This window comes from Microtus oregoni, unplaced genomic scaffold (genome assembly GCF_018167655.1).
Source record: "Microtus oregoni isolate MIOR12 unplaced genomic scaffold, Mior012 000033F_ref0000390, whole genome shotgun sequence".
In the NCBI taxonomy this organism is placed as follows: Eukaryota; Metazoa; Chordata; class Mammalia; order Rodentia; family Cricetidae; genus Microtus; species Microtus oregoni.
In genome coordinates, this window is record NW_024543092.1 from 6,051,467 (window position 1) to 6,077,589 (window position 26,123).

The 26,123-nt window shown below is 38.7% G+C and overlaps 1 protein-coding gene across 3 annotated transcripts in view; it reads left to right on the plus strand.

The window, feature by feature from the left end:
• The window catches only part of Grm1 (glutamate metabotropic receptor 1), a 383,399-nt gene that overhangs the window by 235,304 nt on the left and 121,972 nt on the right, over positions 1–26,123 (plus strand). The gene's annotated exons all lie outside the window — the stretch shown is intronic.

Consider the following 26,123-nt stretch of genomic DNA (forward strand, 5'->3'; position numbering starts at 1 on the left):
GCCAGAACCTGGAAACAACCTAGATGCCCTTCAACGGAAGAATGGATGAAGAAAGTATGGAATATATACATATTAGAGTATTACTCAGCAGTAAAAAACAAGGACTTCTTGAATTTTGCATACAAATGGATGGAAATAGAAAACACTATCCTGAGTGAGGTAAGCCAGACCCAAAAAGAGGAACATGGGATGTACTCACTCATATTTGGTTTCTAGCCATAAATAAAGGACATTGAGCCTATAATTCATGTTCCTAGAGAAGCTAAATAAGGTGAATCCAAAGACAAACACATAGGCATCCTCAAGAACCTCTTTTTCAAAGCAATATATCCTTAGACCCAAAATTTGAAGTCAACAAACCTTTAAAACATACATTGCTTTAGATTAGTAGTGCCCAGATTCAAATATCACTCTGCAGTCAAAAAAAATCAAAGAAAACAATAATATACATAATCAAGACTTTCTATGTATATTCTATCTTTATGTGGCTTATTTGTTTTTACTCTATTACATTTTAATATTTATTTTATCTTTACTCCTTTAATCAATGACTGACTGTATTCTATTATATTACATTTACTGTCTCTTTACTTTTACTTCTCTCTCCCGAGCCTATGTACATTTTTAAAAAACACACTGTGCCTCATTTTGAGGCCTTTCATGTCTGAATCTGTCCTATTCTGTGTCTGAAATTTTTTTTGACCAGGGCCACTTCTTAAAGTGCCAAGCAGTGTCTTCTTCAATTTCTTTCTTCAAAGATATAAATTTCTTGTTATACAAGTCATTCATTTGTTTGGTTAGAGTTACTCTGAGATATTTTATGTTATTTGTGGCTATTGTGAAGGGTGATGCTTTTCTGATTTTTTTTTCTCAGCCCATTTATCATCTGTGTAAAGGAGGGCTACTGACCTTTTTGAGTTAATCTTGTATCCTGCTACATTACTGAAAGTGTTTTGAGTTGTAGAAGTTCCATGGTAGAATTTTTGGGGTTGCTTATGTAAACTATCATATTATCAGCAAATAGTGAGAGTTTGACTTCTTCTTTTCCAATTTGTATCCCCTAGATCCCCCTTTTGTCTTATTGCTCTAGTTAGGGTCTCAAGAACTACATTGAATAGATATGGAAAGAGTGGACAACCTTGCCTTGTTCCTGTTTTCAATGGGATCACTGTGAGTTTCTCTCCATTTAGTTTGATGTTGGCTGTTGGCTTGCTGTATATTACTTTTATTATGATTAGGTATGATCCTTGTATCCCCGCTTTCTCCATGACCTTTATCATGAAGTGATGTCTTCACCAACCCAATATCAGAAAAAAGGTCTGATCTCCAAAATATAAAAAGAACTCAAGAAATTGATCATCAAAAAAACAAATAACCCAATAAAAATGTATAGAAGGAGTGACGGGCCACTTCCCACCACTCAGCTCCCAGCCACCAGCTAGCTTTACCCAAAATAATTACATGGAAACTGTATTCTTTTAAACACTGCTTGACCCATTAGCTCTAGCCTCTTACTGGCTAATTCTCACATCTTGATTAACCCATTTCTAATAATCTATGTAGCACACAGGAAAGATCTTAACCTGCATTTGTCTAGAGTAGGAGAATCATGGCGACTGCCTGAATCTGCATCTTTCTCCCAGCATTCTGTTTTGTCTACTCCACCTACCTAGTTTTCTGTCCTATCAAAGGGCCAAGGCAGTTTCTTTATTAACCAATGAAAGTAACACACAGACAGATGACCCACCTCCATCAAAAATGGAGTAGAGACCCAAACAGAGAATTCTCAGCAGAAGAATGTAAAAAGGCTGAAAGAAACTTAAGGAAATGCTCAATATCTTTAGCCATCTGAGAAATGAAAATCAAAATGACTTCTCTGAGATTCCATCTTACACCTATAAGAATGGCCAAGATCAAAAACACTAATAAGAACTTAAGCTGGATTGGATGTGGGGTAAAGGAAACACTCCTGCATTGCTGGTGGGAGCACAAGCTGGTACAGCTCCTTTGGATATTTGTATGGTGATTTCTCAGAAAATTAGAAAACAACTTTCCTCAAGACCCAGCAATACCACTTTTGGGTATATATCCAAAGGATTCCCAATTGTAACACAGGGGCATGTGTTCAACTATGTTCATAGCAGCATTGTTTGTCATAGCCAGACTTGGAAAACAACCTAAATGCCCCTCAACCAAAAAATTAATAAGGAAAATGTGGTACATTTACACAATGGTGTACTACACAGCAGAGAAAATAATGACACCTTGAAATTTGCAAACAATTGGATGGAGCAAGAAAACATCATATTGAGTGAGGTAAACCAGACCCAGAAAGACAATTATCATATGTACTCATTCATAAGTAGTTTTTAAAAATAAAGGAAAGAAACAGCCTATAATCACAATCCCAGAAAACCTAGACAACAACGAGGACCCTAAGAGAGACCTACATGGATCTAGTCTACATGGGAAATAGTAAAAGACAAAATCTCCTAAGTAAATTGGGAGCATGGGGACCATGGGAGGGGGCTGAAGGGGAGGGGAGCAGAAAAAAATATATAACTCAATAAAATCAATTAAAAATGCAAAGCAACTAGTTTGGGATTATTTTGTAACTTTCATCATCATCTGGCACCCAATGTGGGGTCCAGTCCACCCTTTTAGGGATTGGATTGGCAGCTGTATGGCACATTGGCCACTGACTCTCCTGTCCATGACTTTAGTTGGCACTCAGATCCAGCAGGCTGCTGCTCAGTGCCCAAGGGAATCCCATATTACCTGGCTGTCATGGAACTCACTCTATAGACCAGGCTGTCCTTGAGCCACCATCTCCTGGCTCTGTTCTCTTCTTCTTAAGCCTTGTCCTGACACTTTTCAAATTCCTATTTCCTCTGCCTGAAACTTTTGTCAGGTGTTCTCAGATTTTATTTTCTTGACACTCTATATGCCTTTTCTCAAATTAACCACAGACAAACATTCCCTGACCAGTTTCTTCCTGGTGCTTCTCTTTCTCCTTGCCATGTTTGCATCTTAATGAGATTTATGTTGTACAATACATGTATTTTTTAGCTATGCATTTTTCTTACTATTTTGCTTTTATAAAGGTGGATATTTTTATTTGTGCATATGTGTTTGCCTGTATTGTGTAGGTGTGTATATGTGTATATTCATGTATATTTATGCACTTTGAATGGGTATATATTTATTTGTATGTATTTACAGTTTGTGCATGTATATATGTGTGCATTTATGTGTTTGTGTATATGTATACACATGTATGTGCATATGTTGTTCTGAAACTCAGAATTCAGGAGCTGATTTTCTTGTTGCTAAAATGTCCAACTGAATCTCCCCATCCATTTCTTTTTGATATTGATGTATTTTGGAGTATTCCTCCTAAGAGTTCCACCTTCGTTTTGAATATTTTAAGAGTTTCAGAACTCTAGTTTATTGGCAAAGGGGTGAAGCATTTTTAGTTGAATGAAAATATGAGCAAAACAGTTTAAACCATATTTCTTCCCAACATGCATAATCTTAAAACTTTCTGTAGAGTCTCAAGACTATTGAAGCTCCTTTTGAATTTAATAGAAAGTATTGATTTTGATTCCTCCAAATAAAAGAAGAAGAATTCCCTGACATATTGTCAGCATGCAAGTATTTTGCTTGTGAAGTATGTGACTGTTGGCTATTGACAGCCTGGTGTGCACCGGTCAGTGGAAGAACAGTTGAATTACACATCTGTGACATTACATTTGGCAAAATGACCAAACCACCACGGATCTCATTTTTTCTCATTAGCAAAACTAAAAAAGAAAACCACACATCACAGGGTTTCGGTAAGAACATATAAAATTGTATTTCCTTGATTCTGAGTGTAAGGAAGAAAAAATGGATTAAAAGGGGAGAAAATCAGGACTGAAAATATCCATTGTGAACTGGTTGGTGATCAAAGACCCATGGCATCCGGAATATAGAGATGATCTCACAGCTTAAATAACGTGTTCTGTTTGCTTCATTTAAAGTGTAGTTTATTTCTGTTTTTCCTTCTTGTGCCGCTGTTCTTGCATCAAAGTCTCAGGAGAAAGTATCAGTTTGACAAATTTGATCCTCCCCGGCTTCCATGCTGGGAAGCAAGGCTTGGGATTTTCACCACAGCTGGACTGTACTCATTCAAAGAAAGCAATGCCTCCCGAGGAAATCGAGCTGCTGTGAAGCAGATGCCAGCCACAACTGTGAAAGTGGGAACATGAAAGTGATCAGAGCACAGGCTTTGATTTGCATCTTACATCCCTGGGTGGGGTTCAAAGAAATGAATTAGTCTATGTATTTATACAGAAAAAGAAAAGTTACTCTAAACTTATTCCTACATATGTACTAAAACTTATTTTGTTCTATTCTATCCCTTTTAACTTTAAAAAGGGCTTACTATGGCCCACTAGGTTTATTTTTTGACTTAAGGAAGCATTGCAATCCTAAAATACTTTTTTTTACAATGAGGTTATTAGAAACTGTAAGTGCACTGTGTATGTGATGTCTTCTTACACCATCTCTCCCTCTGTTCTACCTCCCGTGGCCCCATCAAATAGAATTATGCCCAGTGGCTGAATGAGCAATGCATATTAATGCATTTTATTGATCGAATGGCCAACTATTACTGACATTTTTTTCTAAAGAATAGATTTTGTGAGCTACAGAATTTTTTTTAAAGAAAATTAAAATGTTTGAAGGGAAAACAAAATAATAAAATGCATAGTACAAGATGATTTCAAACTTAGTAAAACTACAATGCTACACTTCCCTTCTAGAATATCACAGAATAATTTCCTATTCTATATAAACATCCTGGTTGCTGTGTAAAATCATAATGTCAAATATATATTTTTGCTGGGGAAGAGATCTGCCTATCAATTCATACTAAGGATGTTCTAACACTCTAAAGAATGAGTTCAATGAGATGAACACACAAAATGGGGGCCTACCATTCACTGCCGCAGGAGAGCAGGGAGATGCTATATTTTAGAGAGGAATACTCCACTCTGCCACCCAAGTTCTCCGTCTGCCCTGTCCCTTTCCCCTGCTTTAAATTGGTTGGAAGAAAGTCCCAGCGTGGAGCCTTACTTCATATTCTTTCTACTCTGTTCCATTTATATACTAAAATTTCAGAGCACTGTGTAAGTGCAATGCTAGGTTTCTTTGTCAGGAAGTGAGTTCTGCCATGCCATAATGCCATGCTCTTTAATGCTGTTTTGTTTCCGACTCCTTCTCCCATTAGGTTTCAGTTGCCCTAGATACTTGAAGAGAGAAAAATGAATGGAAAACTATTAAAACCTCCCAGACTCCAACATTTGCTCTTCTCAACTTTGGTTCCAGAATTCCAGGGTCTCCCCACTGTAGTCCATTTGACATTCCATAGTCTGTGTTTTTTCTGGATAAAAACTGACAATTTCTTTGCCCACAAATGTGATTGTTCTTCACTCTTTCCAAAACTGGACGTGAATGGATTATAGACATTTGTGAGGGTACAGCATGGCCTAGAGTTACACTGGTTCTTTGTCATTCCCTTCTCCAGATCACTTATACCCCACCCGCCCACCCACCCAAGTGGTATGTGGAGTTTGGGCTTTGAGTTTTGTTATTTTTTTCACTTACTTTTAAATTTTCTAAGAACATTTTATGATCATTTCTGTTGTTATCGATCTGTCTTTAACTGTTTTCTTTATCATTCTACACTACAATTTCTTTCTAATGAAAATTGAGCATAGGGCATTATCATGAAAACTTCTGGCTAATATGTTTTCACTAGGCATTTTATGATTTAAATGGAAATTAATAGGTAATATAGTATATTAATCAGGGTTTTCTACAGAATAAGACCAACAAAGTTATCTCTGTCTGGCTATCTTTGTCATCTATGTGTCTGTCTAATGTATTGTATCCTATCTATCTATCTATCTATCATCTATCTATCATCTATCTATCTATCTATCTATCTATCCACTCATCTATCTGATTTTCTTTAAGTAACTAGCTCATATAATCATGGAATTGACTGGAGCCATGACCTGCTATCTGTAAGCTGAAAGCCATGGTATCCTAAGGGCCTGCTCAGGTTAGGAGAAGAATTACCAGGCAGGAAGCTTCATTTCCTTTACCTGTATCTTTTGTTCTGTTCAGATCCTCTGTGGGTAGACGATTACCTGTCTGCAATGAAGAGTGTCATTTTCTTTAGATCCCATGGGCCCTATATTAGCCTCATCCAGAAACTCCCTTGAGGTTAAACTGAGGAGTAATGTTTCGTCTGGGCATCCCATGTCCCAAACAAATAGACACGTTAATCAAGCAGCACACATGCCCTAGCTCCAGGGGAATCCTCTTTCTACCCAGTTCTTCTTTAGTTAAAGCGATTTTCCTTTGGATGGCAACGTGTGTTTTAGTAGCAGCAGCAAGGTATTTCCTACTAAAACAGCATTGTGCTTATAATTTTTTGAGTAATCCTCATGTAGAAAAGTTGATTTAAGATTCCAAAGCTTACTGGGGAATTAAAGATGAAAGGTTCTATTGGGATGCTGGCTTCAAAATAGAGCGGATTCGTTGGCAGCAGTGCAAGTCGTGCCAGATTTTCTTTGAAAGTCGGCTTCTAAGTAATTTAAAATGCCTTGGGTTCCTATTCTCTTTCATTCATTTCATAAAATATTTGCTATGTGCAGACATGTGCCTATATGCACAAGGCAATGAGCTAGGTCTGCTGGAATACCCCAAACTTAACTTAAAAGACTGAGCACAAAGACAGGCAACCTGCTGTGCCTGTGGGAATGTCTCAAGACTCTTTGCCTTTCTTTATCATCAGTATATGGTTTACTCTTCTTTCCCCTATTCCACTTTTCTGATTTATTTCTAAGTCCTTTCTATGCTCTACCATCCTTCCTATGTATTTTATTTTATTCCTCACTTGCCTGCCTAAGGGTTATTCAAGGGTCCTGCATGGTACAGTTTTGCACTAAATTTACATCAGTTGTAAAGTTTTTGTGAAAATCCTGAGAGCATCAGAGAAACACACACACACACACACACACACACACACACACACACACACACACATACACACACGGCGTGGAGCAAATCCTGGGAGGAAACGGCCTTGATCTTGATACCAACCTTACTGCATGCCAGAAATTTCAGCAGTCTCTCTGGGGGATCCAGGTCATGCATGGCCTACTTGGCATTGTGACCTGAGCACATCATGCAGCCTTCTAGCTTCAGTTTTGTTCCCGTTGCTGTGGCAACCCCCCTGACCCAAAGCAGCTCAGAGGACTGAGAGAAGGAAAGGGGTATTTGGTTTGTCCTTTCAGGGCACTGTCCATCACTGAATGAAAACGGGGCAGGGACTTGAAGCCGAAACTATGGAGGAAGTCTGCTTGCTGGCCTGGTCTGAGGCTTATTCTTAGCTTTCTTTCTATAGCCCAGGATCACATGGGCCAGGGGGAATAGGACAGCCTGCACTGGGGGTGGTCCTTCCTGTATTGATTAGCAATTAATACAGAGCAGCCAAATAAAGATGATTACTCTATTGAGACTCTGTTGCAGGTGATTCTGGGGCAGGTCAGTTTGTGCTTACTAGGACATCGAGTGCATTGAGATGATAGATGTATTCATTGAACAGTAAATTAGCTTCTGTGAATATCACTGTTTTAGGTACTACATTAGTCATCTGCCTAGTACAGAACAATGTCTATGATAGTTAGCAAGGCAGGAGACGTTAACTTTCTGTTCAGAGTTTTGAAGGTTCTAATCCAATACTGAGTGGCCCCTTTGCTTTGGGTCTCTAAAGGGGAAGCATATCATGGTGGAAGCATGTGACATAGTAAACCTCCAACTACATAAGCCTGGGTTCCAGAGTCCCCACTGGGATTTTCTTATAATAATAAATAGAAAAGCATAAAAAAATTGGGGAGACCATTTATTATCTTTGCCTAGTCAAGGTACTGTGCCCAGTGGGGACAAGAAAAAGTGTTAGTGTGGACAGAAATTACCTCATTGATCCCCTGAGAATTACACAAATATATTTTTCACTGGAATAGATTTACGAATCCCTGTGTTTATAATCTCACAGGATTAACCAAATACATCTTAAATGGATTACACTGTATGTATATGTCTATATTCACTTATAATGAATGTATGGGCACTAGTAACACAATGAACATGAAGGTTAATATTTCAGGATAATTGAATGAACCAAAAGGAAAAAAAATATAAAACACTAATTTATTGAATATCTTTTTTCGACATGATGTTCTCTGATTATTTTAGTGTGTGTGCGTGCACGTGTGTGTGTGTGTGTGTGTGTGTGTGTGTGTGTGCATGTAGGTGGTGTGTGTAGGTTTGTATGCACATGCACACATGTGTGTGTATTTGCACCCATACATATGTGTTCACATGCCTGCAGCCATGTGAAAATCAGAGAAGTCTTGGGAATCTGTCCTTTCCTGCCACCTCGTAGAATCAGGAGATTGAACTCAGATAGCCAGGCCAGCATGCAAATGCCTCTGCCTACTGATCCATCTCATCTGTCAAGCACCTTTTTACAACAGAAGTCATCATTAATGAAATATAAAGAAAAACAAACTAGGGGTGCACTATCAGCATTCATATGTGCTAGAGTCTATATATGTGCCTCTATGTTTACATATATTCACACATACACAAACACATATGTGAAAGCTAGAAAGATGTAATGGGAAATACCTATGAAATCTTCATACAAGTGGAAAATATGAACAAATAATTGCAAAACAAATTATTATTGATAATATTTATTGAATAAATAAAACTTCAAGTTCCAAAATTGGTTTATACATATCACAAAATTTGATTAAGAATAACTAAACTCATTGTAGGTAATTTTTCACCTATGTTACTATCAACATTGAAGCCTACATTCCTGAAATCTCTGTGATCAGGACCATAGAAGGACACTTGGAGAAGGTGCCAACTAGAGTGTTCTAGAATATTCATTGGGCACCTTTAAACGTCCTACCCATTCTGGCTCAATACATCCTGTTTTTAACATCTATTTCCCTAGAAAATCTATAGGAACTTGACCAACAAGTGTGAAAAAGAACAACACTGCTATGTAATATTCCATAAAAAAATATTAGACTGGCTAAAAAAGGAATATATTCTTGATATAGTCACAAAATATTTAAAAATAATTATATGACATATTATTTTATATATTGATATATAATCAAAATTATGATATATAACCAAAATTTAGAATTACGATGATTATCTGAGTCTCATTAAGAGAAAAATACATTTAAAAAATTGTAAAGAATTAACCAAATATATGTTATTATTCTCACAATAGTGGGATATTTTGTAATTTTTTTATGATTTTGTATATAAAATTCTAAGTTGTAAAATACTACAAAATGATGGCTCAGAATTATTCAGTAAACAGTATACTACTGGGTAGTGATTTAGAAGCAGTTTAAAGTAGATCTTGTCTAACCTTTTACACAGGAATACCTTTGTTTACTGTTTTATCATATTATTTTCTGTATCTATTTGGATGCTAACACAGTAGCCCCCTGTGGTCTGATTACTTTGTATCTCAATGACTGAAATCACTACAAAGGTTTTAGAAAAAAGTTACTGAATAACTCATTTAATCTATTACACCTCCCACACACACCCACACACAAAGTATCCATCTGAAGATCAAATTCGTCTCGATTTTAATTCACTGTGACATTTTGTGTCTTTCTGCTAGGCAGCTTGCTTCCTAGTTCTGCTAACCTCACATTTCTTAGGCTACATTGCCATACTTTCATTTAGCTTGGGGAGCTAAGGATCAATCGAACATACAAGACATTAAGCCTTCAGCCTGTAGCAGTTCATTTGAGTCATCTTAAGTTCATCTCGGAGAAGCTCATCATTTCTCCCTGGGCTTTTGTAAAACCCAGCGCCACTTTCCCTGGGTAGCTACAGTCCCACGCCCTACCCCTCCACACACACATATCTTTTCACTTCTTTGTATTATTAATTAGTCTTGATTGAGTTTCTTAATAACAAGAATTTATCTGTATTTCTATCTTCAGTTTCAACCACTTACCAGATAATAACTAGTATGCATCTAGTACTATCTGAAGAAAAAAGGTCAAAATTAGCATCCCATTGCAGATATTTGTTTTGTAAAAAAGGAACCTAATAAATTCATGCCAATCTTCAAGACTTTTAGCCCAAAGACTACTCTGCAAAGACAGCTAAAGATGATGCTTCCTTCATTTGAGCCCCTTAGGTTATTTCTCTATTACAGCTCATGATACTCTTTCTTATTCTGTGTGTGTGTGTGTGTGTGTGTGTGTGTGTGTGTGTGTTTACCTATATGTGTGTTCTTTGCTGGTTGAGTTTATGAGTTCAAGGAGCTAATTTTAGCTCTTCATTCTATTTGCATCTGCAACTGCTATCTAAGCCTTCTAAGGCAGGGAATCAGTGTATAATCATTGGCTATTGAATATTCCTGGTTAAGCAGATAACCTATCCCACATGTCTTAGATATACTAGAACTAACATCTATGTTTTAAAAATGAGTTTTTAGAACACACCAGTGAATCATGATTTTTATCATGTTTTCTTGGAAACACATGTATGAGATCAACATAATGCAATAAAGAGATTACTTTTCTTCTTGAATGATACTAGAAGTATAATATAGATTAATTATTTATGAAATTTGAATAACCAAAAAGGTTTGTGTAATTTGTTCCCAAATAGTGCTTATAGCTTTCCACAAATTCCTTTGCTAAGCCTGATGATCTGGGTGGGTATCAGATTTTGAGAATTAAAGTCATTGTTGCAAATTTTGAAATTTTCTCAGGAACTCCTGTCAAGATTCATTGTTCAGTCATAAGGAGGCTTGCATTATAACCACCCTAGACAGTAAGGGTGGCAAAACTCTTGAGAGGCTCATACTACTTCTTAGGAAGGAATGCTGTTTAAATGTTTTTATTTGAACCAACAGATGACACTACTTCAGGCAACCAGAATCCATTATTGTGGAATCTTGAATGTATTTTGTCTTCAGCACCATCATGTCCAGCTGCCAGCCACTGGACCTCTGCCATGAGTGCAATGCCATGCCCAGTGTTAGAAGTAGTCTAGGAGGATGCTCTCTGGAAATCCAGTATCTTTAAAACTTTAAACTAGAAGATTTGAACCATGTACTGTGTTCTGCTTAACTAAAACAATGACAAAATTCCTTTGTGAAGCAGAGCAGTGTTAGGATTTACTCAGAAGCATAACCGAATTGTGTTACTTTATTATATGCGCATGCATATAGCTATCTACTTGGATAATCTTTCAAAATGAGCAACATAGGGATAATGACACAAACATTGGTTCATTGCCAAGCGTTTTCTCTTTGGTGACTACTTTACATATGCATCACCTAACTAACCAATGAGGCTTAGTGAGGGTAAGCATGCTAGGGACTAAACACTTAGATGCCAACCTAGAATAACAGACTTTGGAGTCTTCAAACTTTAGAATTATGCAGATCAGTATAATGATTTATTTCATAAGACCAAATGTGAATACTCATGTCTAAAACTGCATTTATCATCAGTAACTATAATAATTTTCTTAAAAATGTATTTGTTTTTCATTTTTTTAATACTTTTTGATCAGTGTGAGTTACTGAAATCTAACTATTGTAAATGGAGATTGTGCTTTCTTTTTCCTGATCACCATGACCTGAGTAATCACACAGAAACTATATTAATTATAACACTATTTAGCCAATGGCTCAGGTGTATTTCTATCTAGCTCCTATATCTTACATTAGCCCATTTCTACTAATCTGTGTATCACCTGAAGGCTTTGGCTTATGGGTAAGCCTCTGACATCTTTTTCCTTTGGCAGCTACATGGCATCCCTCTGACTCCATCTTCTTTCCTGCTCTATCTCTGCTTGGATTTTCTGCCTTGCTATATTTTGCCTTACAATAGGACAAAGCAACTTCTATATTAACCAATGGCAATAGAACATATACAGAATACAGAGGGGAATCCCACATCAGACTTTGACTTTATCTGCCGTAGCTCTCAGAATTATTTCACAAAATAATTGAGCTGCTTTGTTGTGTACTTCTTTCATATTGTAGGGTACTGTCTAGGGTACATTCCCCTTGCTGTGACAAAATACTAGGACAAAAACATTTTTTTTTGTGTGTGTGCAAGATTTTATTAAACGTCTGTACAGGACAACATCCAGCCTCCAGGTACAGTTGCCAAGACCCTGTTAGGCTGTAGGCACTGGCTGGGGCATGGCAGGCGGCTCTGGCTTCCCGCCCTTCTGCTCTGAGATGGGGGTGGTGGGCCAGATTTCGTCCTTTGGCTCCACAATGCTCACGTGATCCGGCAGAGGCTTCTTGGGGCCGATCTTACCACTTGGATCCCCGGGCTTGCTGTGCGAAGGGCCTGCTATGGTGTGCTTCGGTTCATCATGGAGAGTGGGGCCAAGGGCTGCGAGGTCGTGGTGTCCGGTAAGCTCCGAGGACAGAGGGCCAAGTCCATGAAGTTCGTGGATGGTCTGATGATTCACGTGAAGACCCTGTCAACTACTACGTCCACACCGCCGTGTGCCATGTGCTCCTCAGGCAGGGTGGCTGGGCATCAAAGTGAAGATCATGCTGCCCTGGGATCCAAGTGACAAAAACATTCGAAGGAAGAAGGAGTCTACTTGGATTTCTAGTGGGCTGCCTACCTGTTTTATTCAGTTTGTGGTTACTGCCCACAGTGGCAGAGAAGGCATGATGGCAGGAGCAGAGGTAACTGGCCACGCTGGTTTACGTGAGAGGAAAGAGAAATAGATGTTGTGGTTTGCTTATGTTCTCCTTCTTGTGCATTCTGAACTCCAGCCGCTGGAATAATAACACCAACAGTTAGGGACATCTTCCTACTTCAGTTGACACAATCTAGAAAATTCCTCAGAGACATGACCAGAGATTTGCTTTCTAGGTTATTCTAGATTCAGTCAAGTTTAACCCTCACACGTACATTTTACAGTATTAGTGAATTATAATCACACAGTTTACGTTGTCCTTATTTGTACCAAGACTGAGACAGGAAAACTAAATGTCTAATCATTTTATTCTGAAGTACCCAGCTAACAAACAGCTGCAGCTAAAATATAAAATATCATCCTGCATAGACTGTCACTGCCCCTGTAGTCTACAGCTAGGCTTATGATTATTAACGAGGGTACCCTGAGACATCTGAGGGGATAATAAACAGGAGACTGAAAATATTATAATGTTATTTGACTTCAGATTTCATTAGGGTTCTAATTCATTTTTATTCTTGAAGTTATAATAGACATTCACCACCAATAAGCACAGAAAATAAAAAGAGAGAGAAGCAAAACAGACCACATGTTGTAACAGGAATAGCTGAGTTCATGTCGCCCTTCACAACAAATGCCAACAAGCAGAGACTGGCATTGGATCATCTTCAAGCTGTGCTTTATCCAGACAGCCAGTAGCCTGGGAAGACAGAGCCTCAGCATTTCCAACTATCTGCCTGCTTCTGATCTCCAGGTACCACTTCTTACTGGAAATTAGGACAAAGGTGGCCATTATTCCAAAGTTCAGTGACATCATGGTCAGCTCTGTCTCAGTCTGTTTGATGCTTCTGTTTCCTTCCCTTTTGTTTCCTGCATATTCCCTCATCATCATCTCTTTGCTCACATACTCCTAAGGCCACCAAGCTTCACACTCCTCTCAAGGTGCCGCCCAGGTCAAAGTTCAACTTATAGCCAACAAACCATCATCAATGTTCAACTGCTGAGTTATTTACAGTGTATAGGTCCAGGACTTCATTTTACAATATGAAGCACAAAAATGTCCTTATAATATGGAATATAAAAACCCATATACAGCCTTCTTTTTTCCTATCACTATCAACAAGTGTGCCTTAAAGACCTGTTTCTCTATGCAGCCCAACTGCTTCTGCAGTGGGGAGGTAGAGTCCTGGTGGTTGATATTATTGTCAACTTCGTATTATCTAGAATTAGGTAAGAAATAAGCTTCTCAGCATGACTGTGGGGGATTCTTTGGATTAAGTCAGCCTGTAAGCATGCCTGTGAAAACTTTTCTAAATTAGGCTAGCCTTTGGTCATGTCTATTGTGAGATATAATCTAGATTGTGTTCCTTGGAAGGAATAGGAAGGCCCACCCTGAATGTAGATGGCACTGTTCCATAGGTTGGGGCCACAGAAGACAGCATGTAAAGGGGAAAGTAAGGGGCCGGGAAGAGAGAGTGAGAGAGAGCACCAACATTTATCCCTCTCTGTTTCCTGGAATGTGACCCACTTCCTCAGGCTCCTGACATCATGACTTTTCTGGCAAGATAGACTGGGATCAGGACGTGTGAATGTAAAGAATTTTTTTCTCCCTGAAATTGCTTTTGTCACATTCTTTTTTTGTCCTGACAGCTAATAGATTAATAAATACAGAATGTATTATAGCAAGTTACCTGGTAAGATAAATATCTCCTTAGTTCAGGCTTAGATTATAAAAAGGAACATCAAACACATTACAATTACATAATATACAGTGAGAATACACCATCATTTGATGTTTCTAGTGGATATTTGCAAGTCCTTTTATGGTTCTGAAGTGAATGCATGCTTCCTAATTCATGTACTCCTCACCAAAATACTGTTCTGGATATAACACAACCATCACTACCATGGAACAAAAACACTGGAGTGACCCATAGAATACCTTGTTCCATTGCTCCAGCCACGACAGCATAATGAACGAAACAGTCTAGTGTCAGCTAGGTCTGAGGTCACATCAATGGAGCTGTTTACATCCCCAGGGTTCGTGAGTCAACACCCACTTGGCCCGAGACTTTCTGGTGGTATAAATAGCTCTTGAGTCACTCCTGTTCCTCTGAGTAGCCCCTACAAACTCAGTTTACCGAAGTAGGTGTTGATGGAATGGTTATTCTGGTTTATTGGAATTGTATCTGGGCTACAGATGTTTCTTCATGTCTCCTGGGAGAACATACTTTGTATCATAGGCTTTTACAACTAAGAGAGAGACAACAGAAGTATATGATTCACTCTTCACAGATTAGGAAATCAGGGTCCTAGATAGTCAACGTTTCAAAAGATAATGACCAGCATGCTAGCTAAACAAACCTACAAGTATCATTTGTTACTAGTGTCTGGTAAATGCTTATTAGATCCTTATTAAATTAAAATAAAAGTATTATAGGAAATAATGTTTTGATACGAAGTAAAAAGTAAAGAAAAGAAGGAAATACAATTTGCTGAAACACAATGGCATTGAGAAAGCTTTTATTGCAGCAAATAATGGTTTTATATTTTAATTTACCACCGAGGCCCAATAATTATAAATATCTTTCCTGAACAATAATCTTGTGTTACTTAGTTCTCTTTTTGCTGTGCTAAACACGCAGGGCACAGTTTAAAGATGAAAGATCTCTTTGGCTCACAGCATTAGAGATTTTAGCCTCTTGTTGACTTGCTCTGTCCTCGGGGTTTGCAGCAGGACAGAAGAGCATCCTGAGAGGACGGTGTAGCACAGGCAGCAGCTCACCTAGTGGTGTCATGGAAGTAAAGAGACAGACTGGAAAGGAGCCAGAAACATGGCATGTCTTTCTAGGGATGCTTAGAGACTTTCATCTTCCCACCCTGCCCTGCCTCCTACTTCCTACCAGCTCTCTAAGTCACCATTATGTTACAAGTTCATCAGGACATTACTACAATGACTAGGTAAGAAATTTCAGGATCCAGGCACCTGTGAATGATTAGCTCCACCAGCTAGAGTGGACCAGCTGTCAACATATGAGCCTTTGGCAGTTGGGGCATGTTTTTCAGACATGTCTTCAGGACATGCAACATGTCTACAGGAATGTTTAAAAATCACAGAAGGAAAAGAGAGAGCAGGAGAATGAGGAATTCACAACAATTTTTCTCTGACAACAGATTCAGGATAAAACAGGATTAGTTTTTGACTCAAGTTATTCTGGAAATAGAGCAAAGCCATGCTCAAGTCAGTCAGCATGTTGTACGGATTCCATGTCTTCAGAGCCTTCATTAAAATTTTGGTTACCGCAGACAGAACCTTCTGCATTATGTCAATATTTTAAGAAAAACATTGGAAAGAAATGTTGCTTTTTCAATGATTTCTCTCCCTAATTAATATTTGAAGGAGAGAATTCCAGAACCTGCCAGGGGAAAAAAATCTATTGCCTAAAAAACAAGAAAGAAAAGGGGAAAAAAGATGTGTTACTGTCTAACACAGAGCAAAGGCCCTCATTCAAACATACAGCAAGGGCTCTCATTCCTCCAGGTATCGATATCCTTTTCTTCCTTCTCCTTTGTGGCCCCTGGCGTAGCTGGCCAGTCTCCATCCAAGAAAAATGCACATCCCCAAACTGCAAGCACGTAGAAACTATAGGCTCAATTTCATTAACACCACTTTGAAGAACAGATTTACAGGTAATTCTAATTTCTGGCATTTAATATGTGCTCACTAAAGAAATATACTTCTTTCTTAAATACAATCAAGGAAGTCCAGCTGATACCCACTTGAGAGGGTGCCAGGATAGCCTGGCCTAGTGCCTAGAACCAGACCGTGAATAATGAAGTAGAAAGGATTACTGTGGCTCAGAAAGCAGCCTGTTTGGATGCTGTGGAGGGAGTTGAGGAGGAGGCTGATGGGAGAGGAGAAAAAGGGACTGCCTAGGAAATCCTGGAGAGGAGGAGGGCTAGGGATTCAGAAAGGCTCCTGATTGACAGATGGTTGCTTTGAATGTTTGTCTCAGTGAAACCTGATTTTGAAGTCCTTGAGGTTTGCCTGTCATTAAGTTTTGTAAGCAAGCATAGTATTGTGTTTTCCTCAGAGTAAGTGATTTGCTACCTAAAACTCTCTGGCCTTGCTTGTGGAAAAGAGAAACGACTAGCTGTCCAAATGAGATACCTAATTTCCTCCATATAGGAGAATGGTTATTTTCATTTGAATCTCAAAGTTCAGACTTCATCGCCCCATGACTGAGGAGTCAAATCACTCATGAGAAGAAGGTGTCTGCAAAGACAGATGACACATAATTTTCTCAGATTAAAAATCTGGTCTTCTATTTTATTACCAGCATGCAGCTTTTGTTGACATGATCTTCCTGCCCACAGCCAGACCTCTGAAAAATTAGCAGCTCTTCTTCAGTGCTAAGTTCTTAATCTCCTCATTTCTGTGTTCAATCAGTACCCAAAGCTTTCCAAAGCTCTGTGTGATGCTGCAGGGAAGCTTCTATGTTTTCCCTTACAAAGACACACAAATACACACTTGGTGTACATAGATGTAAGAGGTAGGCGTTTGGCACTTTCTGTAATTTGAGGAGGCTTAAGAAAACCTATCTACCCAAAATATGAAATATAAGCATGCTCATGGGTAGACTAAGCTCATCACTTTTAAACATGCAAATTATCTTTAGTTAATGATATTTATAATCTTTTAATATTATTATTACCTGGAACTTATTTTCTTCTATGACTTCAAGTTCAACAAACACCAACCACATTTTTTTGAAGTAAAGCTTATCTGCTTTATTGGATTTTAAATAAACAGTTGCCCTCCTTGCTGGACATCTTTTAGAATTGCAGACTGTTTGGTAAGGGCTGGCTGTCTTTTATGATGTTGAGAGCGGTAGAAGTCATTGGCAGTAGTTAGGGAAATACATGGTGCATGATCCCAGTGGAGTTCTTATGCACAATAATGTATTTATAATTAGTGCAACACATTGACAACATTATAAGAATACTAAAAATTAGCCGGACAGTGGTGGAGCATGTCTTTAATCCCAGCACTTGAGAGGCAGAGGCAGGTGGGTTTCTGTGAGTTTTGAGGCCAGCCTGATCTATACAGTGAGTTCCAGGACAGACTCCAAAGCTATCAAATCTATACAGAAAACTTATTTCAAAAGACATAAAACAAAACAAAAAAAGCTAAAAATTGTTTCAGCCAAACAAAGAGTGAAATAAAATTCATAGAGGATGCTTCATCTAGCTTGTTTATTGAATCAAATTTGGACAAATTTCTGTTGAAAAGTAGACAAAGACGCTTTAGTAAAAGTCTGATCCTGCTGAAAAGCTGAGTAAGACAAGGCCAGAGTGAGAAAATGAGAAACAGTTTGTGACCAGAAACCAAGTCTAGGGGTGTCTGGTAAATAGAAAGGAATGTGGGCTTTGTTCCACAAAATGATGGGGGAGGAATGGGTGATCATGGATGCTTTTTATAATAAAAATGTAAACATTTACCATTGTATCACTCTTAAAGGCCCATAGGACGAAGGCTTGGTGCCAAGCCTGTGGCACTTGGGGAAAATCCTGGCTCCCCTTCTTTTGCTTCCTTACTACGTACAAAAACACCTTCCTTTTCTTTTCACCATGATGATGTAACCTGCTTTCCTGAACAGACTGTGATGGACTGCCTTGCCATAGCCCCAAATCTGTGGTCTGAAACCTCCACAACTATGACCCCCACCAATCTGCTCTGCTTACAAGTTGATTTATCTCTAGTACTTTACAGGAATAGCAATGGAAAGCTAATGAGCACAACACAGCTGTCATATTACTAATCCCGATATAAGGAAAACACTAAAGGACTCTGGGGCAAACAGCGGGTCTTTGCACAGCAGATAAAATTGGCTTAGATTTGATGCATATGCTTGTCATAAGATTTTGTGGGGCCAATTGGATTTTTCTTGGTCCTCTGATACTTTGATTATTGATGACATTTTCAAACATTTCCTGATCCCCTGGATAGTAAGTACGCAGCTTGCTAACAGGGAACTTCTAAGGTCAAGAGCCTTCAGCAGCTGGGTGAAGGGCATGAGGAAGACATGGAACCTCCCCTTGCTAAAGGATGTGGGTTCACAGAGGAGAATAAATCCTTGGGGTGTAATCAGTGAGAAGGGATGCTATTCTGCAGGCACAGGGCAATAAACTTTGTGTGATTGCACCTTAATAACTGTACTGTGTTACTGTTGCTTGTGTCTTTTAAAACCACAGGAGTGTGCTGAAATCTTGCCATGGTGGCAAAGAGCAGGGGCCCCCACATGCCTCCAAACTCTGAGTGCCTCCAGCTCCCGATGCATTGTTCTCAAGGATTTAATGGTAGTCACAGGACAATTCTTTGATTTCCCAGGATGGAGGACCAAGAAAAGGCTCCTCTAGAACTCGGAGGGGAAATGTAAAAACGTCTCCTTTAGAGGAGGCTGCTAAGTGGCACCAATGTTTTAGAATTGTTTTTTTTTTTTTCAGATGGGTAATTATTAGGGGGTTATTGCAAGCAGCTGAATGAAAAGGCAATTGTGAGGACACTGGGGATAAATGTGCCTTCTCTGGGATTTGAGGGTTAGTACATTTGAGTATTTGTTGAGCGTTCCTGGTAATGGGTTTCAATCCTTTATCTTTTGTGAAAATGTTCTTCAATAGTATATGATTATGCAGATGCATGGAATAAAACCTGCATTACAGAGTCAGTCTGCGCAGTCCTTTCTTGTAGCGAATTTAAAGTCTTGGTGACTTTATGTCAGCACAATGAGAATTGCACAATGTAGCTTTTGCTCAAAATTTGCATATGAGTTGGGGTGTTTTTTGTTTGGTTTAATTTTGGCCGTTTAAATAAAGAGAAGCAAAAACACAGGCATATCACCAAGACATCTCTGAGCAAGTGAAGTCTTGTGGCAAATAATCCACGTCACTGTTTTCTTTTAAATGTTCTCTAGTGTTGTTTTAAATTCAATTACTATTAAAAGATTTTTAAAGATTGTATTTGTGTAATACATATTATCCAGACTTGTGAGATATTTTCACTGAAACCAATCTGTGTAAATTACTTCCATAGGATATTGCAGATAATTCCCCTTCTGTATCTCTAACACATAGGAATTTTGTGGAAATGATTTTTAATTTCATTGTATGCATCCATTTTCAAGATTGGCTGCAAACTCTCAGTAAGAGAAGCCATCATTTGTATGTATTTTTACTCTTACAGTAATGGTACAGCCGAGAGCTACCTCAGCATTAGGCTCTGTTATTTGTGGTGATTACTGGGTACCAGCAGCACAGAGAAAAGAGCCTTCACGTACGCATCAAGTGAACCTACTTCTAATTCTGCATCACCACTGAATTTAAGGAACTCAGTTTCTTTCCTGGAGTCTTGGTGATGTCATTATTAAACCAAAATGGTTAGTGCTGAAGTTGCCTGAGGATGTTTGAACAATCAAAAGTGCTGGTTAGGTAAGGCTCAGTACAGGTGTGAATTCCCAGTTACACCAGTGAGGATACCAGACAGCGGTGAGGTATGTCATCTGGAAGCGCTAAAGTCCAAGAGTATTTTTATAGTGGTGATTGGGGAAAGAAAGAATGTTTCCATGAGTCTACGATCTGTATTGGCTGTAGATAAGAGTGCTGAGGACTTTGGGGGTTTTGGAGAGAAGTCTTTGAATAAAGGGAAGTACTTTTTGTTGCTTTGGGTTGGCTGAATTCGTAGTCCGGAAAGTTGCCATGGAAACTGAGCAACGTTGTCTGGTAGTCATCTGTGTTGCCATCAAAGCCAAGGTGTCAACGGACTCTAAGGGATGTGGAACTGTTTTCTGTTGATGTCTTAAGCTATTAGTGGATGAATCTCTGTATCTTTCCTCCCTTCTGTCCTGTAGCTACTGGCATTAAAGTTCTCACATGTAAGTAACTTTTTAAACCAGTACCATTATACAAAAGTGAGAAACGACGCGAGTAGACTGTCTAATTATTTTCTAGCCTCACCATTACATACACCACTTTTGGTTTTCTTTCTATAACTTAAGTGCCATTTGCATAGTGTTTGTATTAGGAATATTATTTTAGAATGAAATTCTGTCTTTCCACGATATTATTGTAGCTTGAATTTCCCGAGAGGAGAGAAGATACTTTAAAGAGATACCCTGTGCTATTTATCAGATGTAGAAGTGATGGAACCCCAAAGAATTAACCTTGCTCAACCTAGATGTAGTAGGGAGGGCTTTGGACTTTCCACAGGGTGGGGTTCATGGCACTCCCTTAGGGTTGGAGGGGTGGGGTGGGAGGGTCTCTGGAGGGAGAGGGAGGGGACTGGGAACAGGAGAAAGAGTGGGAATTTGGATTGGTATTTTTTAAGTAATAATAATAATAATAAAAAGAATTTTAAAAAGAATTAAAATTTACCTAGAAATGGCATGATGGGAGAAGGGAAAGGCCAAGGTTCTCATGCTAGCCAGAGAAAGAAGATATTTCTAGAGTTCTGATAACTTAGTAGACCACTTGCAGGACAGATTGGAGCCCAGACAATGATGTGCCAGGGATGGATGGTATCCATACCTTGACCAGCACTGCTTAATTATGTGTATTTCCAGCCCTCCCTTTAAACCTAAACCTCATGTCATAGTTGCATTGGAGGGTCACAAGACATCTCTATTCCTCTTCACTGTGCAACCATTGAATAAATCTTTTTTTGTCTTCACTGTTACTTACTTCCTTAACTGGTGCATTGTTGGGATGCCCAGAGCCCCGAGTTTTAACTTTAAGTGAGCCAAAAATAATTGAATATAGTAATGTTTCACCTATATAATAGGTAAATTATTTCAAAGTCTTTTTTCCCAGAACTTATTGTGTCACTAATTTTATTTTTATTTAAAATGTTTCTAATTTTGCATGCTAGCCCCAGTTCCCCCTCCCTACCCTTCTCCTGCCCCCAACCTCCCTCCATTCCACCCCATACCTCAGCGGAGGTAAGGCCTTCTATGGAGAGTCAACAATGTCTGGTATAACAATTTGAGGCATGGCCAAACCTCTCTCGCCTTTATCAAGGCTGAGTGAGGTATCCTACCACAGGAAATGGGCTCCAAAAAGCCAGTTCTTGTATGCAGGATAAGTCTTGGTCCCACTGTCAGTCCCCTCCCAACAGATCAAGTCACACAATTATCACTCACATTCAGAGGGCTTATTTCGATCTGTGCAGGACCCCCAGCTACTAGTCCAGAGTCCATGAGCTTCCACTAGCTTGGGTGAGCTGTCTCTGTGGTTTTCCAAATCATGATCTTGACCCCATCCCTTGCTCATATGATCCCTCCTACCTCTCTTCAACTAAGTTCCAGAAGCTCAGCCCCGTGCTTGGGTGTGGATCACTGTTTCTGCTTCCATCAGTTACTGGATATAGGTTCTATGATGACCATTAGGGTAGTCATTAATGGGATTATAGGGGAAGGCCAGTACAGGCACCCTCTCCACTATCACTAAGAGTCTTAGCTGGGGTTACCCTTATGAGTTCCTGGGAATTTTTCTAGCACCTGTAACCCCACAGTTGCTCCTTCTATCTATCAAGATTTGTTGAACATGCTTTCTTTTTTTACATTGAATAATTTAAGCTTTTTTTTGTCAAAACTCTTGTATATAGGTATGTGGATTAACACCAGGGTCTTCAATTCATTTCTATTGATCCATGTGTCTTTTTTTATGCTAGTGCCAAGCCTTTTTTAAAAATTACTATAGCTCTATAGTAGAGCTGGAAGTCAGGAATAATGATGCCTCCGTAAGTTCCTTTATTGTACAGAGTTGTTTTATGCCAGTAATTTTAAATTTTAGGTATAGATGGGACACAATGAATGACATTTGTCTAGTAAACTGTACAGACTTTGATAATTTAGAGGAAAATTAATCTCTCATTTAAAATGTTAATGATTATTCTCTGCCTTCATCTAAAAGACTTCTTTTTAGAGCAGACTGAAATCATTACAGAAACCACAACTGGTCAAAATACAGTGACCAACTGACCATGGAGTGTCAGTCCCCAAATGATATATTTACAGCACAGTCCCTATATTTGTGGCCCAGGGAAATTGTAGAAGAGTGAGGAGGGGAGACTCTAAGAGCCAGAGGCCCAGGACATCTGTTGTGAGATAGTCTTCACTAAAAACAAAACAGAAGAAAGGATATGAAGTGAGAGGAGAGTGGGGAAGAGGGAGTGGATCTGGGAGTAGCTGGGGGAAGATGCAGGGGTGAATATAACCCATATTATAAAAATAAAAAGGATGAAATTCTAAAAGGAATTAATAAAGTAGCATTATTGATTGAAATAATAAATACATAAAAATATTAAGATCTAAAATAATTTTTAAAACTTACATATTTTATAGTAGTGGATTCAATAATATTAGTGTGCTGTAGGAAGGCATTAATGCAGTACTTCGAGTTCCAGAAGATGAATGAATGCAACCATCTTGCCTTCCCTGTGGCTTCTAGAATCCCAACTCAGCTCAAATCTCTTGGCTGTTTTCTTTCAGTTCTGTTCAGTCTTGTTTTTGTGTTTTTATCTTAGGTCTCAGCCAGGGAATCAACCAGACTTCTTTATAGATTTGGGAAAATATTCCTCTCTATGTGTTTTCTTCTTCATGTTACCCCATTTTTACAGATTCTGTCAGTGTCTTCTGCTTTAAACACTGCATTTTATTTACACTCACCAAGACTTCACTTTTCTGAGTCCTGCCGCTCACTGCCATGATTGGGATAACGACCTGGTGGAAGGCTGAGGTGAATATGCAGCTACTCTGTGTGAATCCTTTATCTCAATGACCAAATAATGCATTATCTGTAGCCTCCACTTGACAATAGTGGCTCCTTGTGTCTGTGTAATTCAAAAATTGTTGACCACACAAAGTTCACAGGAGTACTATTACATCATGGAATTTCCTGGGTTCTCCTGCCAGCTTTACTGGGTTAATAGTATTTGACTTTATAGATATAAGTATAGATACAGATATGGAAAATTTTGGTCGCAGAATTCCCTAACTTTTCTCACTTAAAGGTATAACTGCTTGGCATATAAGTGATTGAATTTCACTTTCTGAATTTCACCCATTACTTGTGCCACAGTTTTAACCTTCATTTTGTGTGTATGTTGGGGGGGGTGTATGTGCATGTATATGGGACTGCATGTACTTTTATTCATGTTCATAGACCAGAGGAGAATATCAGTGATTCCTGTTGTGGGAGCTGCAGGCCTCTTCCCACAGCCTGGTTCCTGGTGCCTGGCTAGCTTATGCCCTGAAATAACAACACACAAATTGTATTCTTTTAAACACTGCTTGGCCCATTATATCTAGCCTCTTCTCAGCTAACTCTCGCACCTGGACTAGCCCATTTCTAATAACGTGTGTAGCACCCCAAGATGCACATACTGGGAAGATTCTAGCCTACGTCCATCCTGGGTCAGAGCTTCATCGCATCTGCCCCAGAGAGGAGAGCTATCGAGTCTGAGCTCACTTCCTCTTGCTCCCAGCATTCTGTTATGTTTACTCCACCCACCTATGTTTTCTTTATTAATTAACCAATGACCTTCCTCCATCAGACTCCCTTGTCCCTCGTCGCCTTATTTCTTTGAGGAAGAGTCTCTCTGTGAAGCTGGAGATCACCCTTCTTGTCTAGGCTGGCAACCAGTAAGCCACACTTCTATTTCTTTCTCCTATGATATTGGGGTGAGAGTCATGTGCGAGACCATGCCTGGCTTCTAACATGGATGCTGGGTGGTCTAGGAGGTTCTTCTGTTTATGTGTTGCTTTAATTGGTTAATCAATAAAGAAACTGCTTGGCCTGATAGGGCAGAACTTAGGAAGACAGAGTAGTCAGAACTAAATGCTGGGAAGAGGGGAAGAGAGAGAGCTGCCATGAAGCTGCCAGAAACAGACATGACAAATCTTTCCCGGTAGGCCACTGCCATGTGGTAATATACAGATTAACAGAAATGGGTTAAATCAAGATGTGAGAGTTAGCCAATAAGAGGCTAGAGATAATGAACTAGGCAGTGATTTAATTAATACAATTTCTGTGTGATTATTTTGGGTGTATTTTGTGTGTAAGCTAGCCGGGTGAACAAAACAAAGGGACCCTCTTTCCATTCAATAGCTGGGATCTGAACTCAGTTCCCTATGGGAGCATAAGTACTCTTCACCACTAACTCCCTCCAACCCTTTAGTCTTCATGTTTAATGGATTTTTACCTACTTTTTCTTGCCTTTGGGACCCCAAAATTTTATATTAAGAAAGCTACTTTCTCTGACTATGTATTATTTATTTCAGAAGCAAGAACTGGCCTATATTTCTAAATAATGTTCAAATATTTCAAAAAGTAATTTTAAAAATCCTTGGGAAGAATTATTTTTTCATTAGCATCATTTCCTCCAATTTTTGCTTAAATGTGTGTATGCTAACTTCATTATAAGAAGTCAAGTTCTCAGCTTTTTTAATGATTAATGCAGCAGGCAGTGAAGTAAGCAATGCCTCTGGACATGGATCTGGTACCAGCTCTGCCCTGAGTAGTGCATGATAGTTGACAAATCATTGAGCATGTTTTGTATTAATGTCCCCAAATCTTATTGGCTTACATGCTTGCTAATATCCAGTTCTACTGTAAGTTTTACCTGGGATCTTTTGACACTTGAAATGTCTCTTTCCCAACATTGCTTCATCAAGTTGAAGGAAATTATAGTTATTATAAATGCTATTTTATTACAGTCAACAAAGGGGGAGGGAAATAAGGTATTATATGTAAAAGCCATTTGAAAAAAATTGAAGTGCTTGAGTATAATTTATAATAATAAGTTATTATTATTATTTTATTACTATTTCAATGAGGCAATATTCACAAGTTCTTTATTGTATGTTATATATAATACATATTGAACACTTTCATATTTTATATTACTAGAGAAAGAAAATGAAAGGCAAAACAACTTTGCATCATGGAAGAAAATTCACATGGCCTCTTTTCATACTGTAGCCTTTTCTGAGAATCTCCCCCTGCATTTAATCTGGATTTGACCCCATCTTGGGCCTAGACTGTCACTGATTCGCATACTTTAGAAAGCTGCATTCATGCCTTTCATTGCACTTGTCAACCTGAAATTGAAAGGAAACCTGATTGGACATTGTGAATGATGTAAACATTACATCACCATATCTGCACTATAGCAGCTCAAGTTCTGATAAGCCATCAATAATTATAAATCTCGGTGACTACTG